Source organism: Myotis brandtii, unplaced genomic scaffold, assembly GCF_000412655.1.
Source record: "Myotis brandtii unplaced genomic scaffold, ASM41265v1 scaffold329, whole genome shotgun sequence".
Taxonomy (NCBI): Eukaryota; Metazoa; Chordata; class Mammalia; order Chiroptera; family Vespertilionidae; genus Myotis; species Myotis brandtii.
In genome coordinates this window covers 371,028-375,561 of record NW_005362676.1, presented here as the reverse complement: position 1 = coordinate 375,561, position 4,534 = coordinate 371,028, and the positions used below count along the sequence as shown (strand labels likewise).

Here is a 4,534-nt window from a genome sequence, read left to right as displayed (position 1 = left end):
TTAAAAAATATATTTTATTGATTTTTTTACAGAGAGGAAGGGAGAAGGAGAGGGATAGAGAGTTAGAAACATCGATGAGAGAGAAACATCGATTCAGCTGCTTCCTGCACACCCACTACTGGGGATGTGCCCGCAACCAAGGTACATGCCCTTGACCGGAATCTAACCCGGGACCCTTCAGTCTGCAGGCCGACGCTCTATCCACTGAGCCAAACCAGTCAGGGCTAGATTTTTATTTATTTATTTTTAAATTTCAGAGAGAGGCAGGGAGAGAGAGAGAGAGATAGAAAAACCTCCATGATGAGAGAGAATCATGGATCGGCTGCCTCCTGCAGGCCCCCTGCCTGGGATGGAGCCCGCACCCTGGGCCTGTGCCCTGACCGGGAATGGAAGAACCGTGACCTCCTGGTTCAGAGGTCGACGCTCAGCTACGGAGCCACCCCGGCCGGCCGGCCAGGCGTCTCTGCAGGTTTAAACCTCTGGCGGTGAGAATGAGAAGGAGGCATCTCTCTCGTCAGGGATGTTTCTCTCTCTCTGAAATCAATTAAATAACATATTTTTAAAAATAAAATAAATAACAACACAAACGCAGGATGCCCAGTTCTATTTCAACTGCCAAGAAGCAGCGAGTGAGGTTTTCGGGTGAGCGAGCGTCCTGAATGTTGCCTGGCGATCGGGGGGTGGGGGGGAGCAGCCACCAGACAGTGGAGCCCCTGAGCAGAGAGCAGACGTGGGGGGAAAACGAGCCAGATGGTCCACATCCGTGAGACAGAAGCTGTGCGTGCGCCCTGGGCCCACAGCCCTCCTGTGGGCGGACGGGGATGTCCTGTGACCTCCTGTGCGTGGGAGGGGACGTCACGTGACCCCCTGGGAAACTCCCTCCCGCCCAAGCTCGCCTCGAAGGTCTCTGCTCCCCACCACACCGCCCCGCCAGCACCCAGCCTTGCACAGCTGGCCAGGTGCCTGCCGTGGGCACAGAGTCGCTCCCCCAACTGAGCCCTGCGCGCCCCACATCAGAGGAGAGGCGGCTCTCCGGCAGCCCCGGGCCACCCCCGTTCCTGTCGCATCCTGAGCTCTGGAACCACAAGACACGAGATCCGAGGGAAAGAGGAAGAGTGGGCGTGAGGGAAGTCCTGGGAAGACCCCCCCTCTCCACCTCCACCTCCACACACACACGGGAAGGCCTGTGTCTCTCTCGCTCCCACCCCAGGGCCGGGGAACCTGATTTTCCCACGGGCAGGTTGGTCTTGGGGGAAAGGGGACCCCCTCAAGTCCTAGGCTTGGCGGGGGGAGGGGGTCCTAGCGGGTCAAGCTTGTAAGGATTCTGTGTGGGGATTTGCAGCCGGAAGCTGCAAAAGATACAAAAACAGCTGTATCATTTAGGAGAGCTTGCAGGGTTTTTTTTAAAAAGTGTATTTATTGATTTTAGAGAGGGGGGGAAGAGGGAAGAGAGAGAGAGAGAGAGAGAGAGAGAGAGAGAGAGAGAGAGAAACGGCTTTGCGGTCCCACTTACTAAGCATTCATTGGTTGATGCTTATATGTGCCTCACCACCAGGGGGCAGCACTGGGCTGACCTTGGCCCCAATGCCCCGCCCCACCGGGTCTGTCCATCAGGAAGCAGGCGGTTTTCTTCCTTCCACCCCAAGAAAACACACACACACGCACACACACACACACACAAACACCACACATGGTCTCATGTTGGGGGCTCCATCCCCAGTCGGGGGCGTGCAGGAGGCAGCCGGTCCATGATTCTCTCTCATCATTGATGGTTCTCTCTCTCCCTCTCCCTCCCTCTCTGAAATCAATAAAAACATATTTTAAAAACAAACAAAAAGCAAGAAAGAATTTACTCACAGGAGATACTCAAATTAGTTTATTATAATTCTTCAAACAAGTAAAAAATGACCCCCTCCCCGTGTGTGTATATATATATGTGTATATAATTTTTTTTTTGCTGCTCTTTATATCCGGGATTAGCGTCCTTTTCTGGAGGAGACGCTGGCTGATGGCGGGCTGGTCTGCCTCCTGCCCGTCCTGAGGGTACACTCCGGTTTGAGGGTTCCCGGAGGCCCTCCTGAGAGGCTGGCGAGGACTCCCCCATCTTCTCCTTGGAAACAAGGGCTCCCCTCCGCGAGGCGGGGTGGACGCTGCGTCCTGGACCAGGGCCGCGATCTCCAGAGGTAATCTTGGGCGCAAGAGGCTGCATATTGCTGCGCAAAACAGGCTATAGCTAAGGACACATTTTTTTGTTTGTTTTTTTTCCTCAAGAAATGTAGGAGGCACCAAAAAAAGGCGACCGCTCAGGGAGGGGGCTGCCCCCTCCATGTGGTGTGGAGCCGCAGGCAGGGGGACCCCTGGCCTGTGGATGGGGATCCCCCCAATAGGAATGGCTGCCCTGTACTTGGCTGAACCCAGACAAATGCGGGTGGGTGGGGGCGGGCTTCCTCCCCGTGGGAAAGAGGCGCGGCCTGGTGTCCCAGCAGCCTCCCCTGGTGGGGCTGCCACAGTGACCGGAGGGTCGGCGCCTCGCCTCTCTCCTGGGGCACCAGCCTCTACGTAGGTGTCTTCGGAGGAGAAACGGGGCAGCAGGCTGGCATCAGAGAGAGAGAGAGAGAGAGAGAGAGAGAGAGAGAGAGAGAGAAACGGCTTTGCGGTCCCACTTACTAAGCATTCATTGGTTGATGCTTATATGTGCCTCACCACCAGGGGGCAGCACTGGGCTGACCTTGGCCCCAATGCCCCGCCCCACCGGGTCTGTCCATCAGGAAGCAGGCGGTTTTCTTCCTTCCACCCCAAGAAAACACACACACACGCACACACACACACACACAAACACCACACATGGTCTCATGTTGGGGGCTCCATCCCCAGTAGGGGGCGTGCAGGAGGCAGCCGGTCCATGATTCTCTCTCATCATTGATGGTTCTCTCTCTCCCTCTCCCTCCCTCTCTGAAATCAATAAAAACATATTTTAAAAACAAACAAAAAGCAAGAAAGAATTTACTCACAGGAGATACTCAAATTAGTTTATTATAATTCTTCAAACAAGTAAAAAATGACCCCCTCCCCGTGTGTGTATATATATATGTGTATATAATTTTTTTTTTGCTGCTCTTTATATCCGGGATTAGCGTCCTTTTCTGGAGGAGACGCTGGCTGATGGCGGGCTGGTCTGCCTCCTGCCCGTCCTGAGGGTACACTCCGGTTTGAGGGTTCCCGGAGGCCCTCCTGAGAGGCTGGCGAGGACTCCCCCATCTTCTCCTTGGAAACAAGGGCTCCCCTCCGCGAGGCGGGGTGGACGCTGCGTCCTGGACCAGGGCCGCGATCTCCAGAGGTAATCTTGGGCGCAAGAGGCTGCATATTGCTGCGCAAAACAGGCTATAGCTAAGGACACATTTTTTTGTTTGTTTTTTTTCCTCAAGAAATGTAGGAGGCACCAAAAAAAGGGGACCGCTCAGGGAGGGGGCTGCCCCCTCCATGTGGTGTGGAGCCGCAGGCAGGGGGACCCCTGGCCTGTGGATGGGGATCCCCCCAATAGGAATGGCTGCCCTGTACTTGGCTGAACCCAGACAAATGCGGGTGGGTGGGGGCGGGCTTCCTCCCCGTGGGAAAGAGGCGCGGCCTGGTGTCCCAGCAGCCTCCCCTGGTGGGGCTGCCACAGTGACCGGAGGGTCGGCGCCTCGCCTCTCTCCTGGGGCACCAGCCTCTACGTAGGTGTCTTCGGAGGAGAAACGGGGCAGCAGGCTGGCATCCTTGCTCGGAGGCGGGCAACTCCAAGTGGGCAGTTCAGAACCTTGCTTTTTGGACCTAAGGTGTCTTTGCAGCTCCTGCCGCCTGAGCTGCCCATCCCCGGGGCCATCGCTACACCTCACCACGCCCTGCGAGGTAGGTTGTCCGGCGCCCATCCTAACAGCGGCGGCGCCCGAGGCCCGATGGCAGTGAGTGGTGCTCCAGCGGGGGCGGGGCCCTGTGGGGGGAGGTGTTGCTTATGAGATGGCGCCTAAGGGGCCACAGGGAACCGCCAGGGTGTGGGCGCGAGACCGAGTGCCTCCTCTCCTCCAGGGACCCGGGAGGGGAAGCAGGTGGCGCCCACCACGGAGGGGCCACCGCGCAGTCTCGGGCCTCGCGCGCCTTCGCTTCTCCATCCGGGAGGTCCCGAGCGCACACATGTGACCACTGCATGGAAGAGGTCGGTGGCTGACTTAGGAAAAAGGGAAAAATAAAAATAAAAGCATGTGAAACACTCCCTTCTAAAAACAAAGGGCTGCAAATTTCCTTTATTTCGGAACAAAAATACTCTTGCAATGGCTATGAGTGTCCACGGGACGAGGCGGACGCGAGCGCGCGCACCCACTGCCGGCGGTATGACTTGTCTCCTATCCGTCTACTACCTGAGTGGCGTCAGTGTAGGTTCAGGCACCAGTAGGAACGTGGGACCCGACACGTACGTACACGGCACTGACACGGGGGTCGCCGGCCGGCCTTCCGGGTGACCAGGGCGCGTAAAAAAAAAAAGACACCGAGCGCATGG

At 56.8% G+C, this 4,534-nt stretch overlaps 1 long non-coding RNA gene across 1 annotated transcript; it reads right to left on the bottom strand.

Annotated features, from left to right (window-relative positions):
• Positions 1-1,853: 1,853 nt before the first annotated feature.
• On the bottom strand, positions 1,854-4,528 carry LOC106726899. Its single transcript, XR_001363027.1, has 2 exons — positions 3,704-4,528; positions 1,854-2,555 (listed from the first exon to the last, which is right to left on the bottom strand). It is a non-coding gene; the product is annotated as an uncharacterized LOC106726899 (long non-coding RNA).
• Between the last annotated feature and the right edge of the window lie 6 nt (positions 4,529-4,534).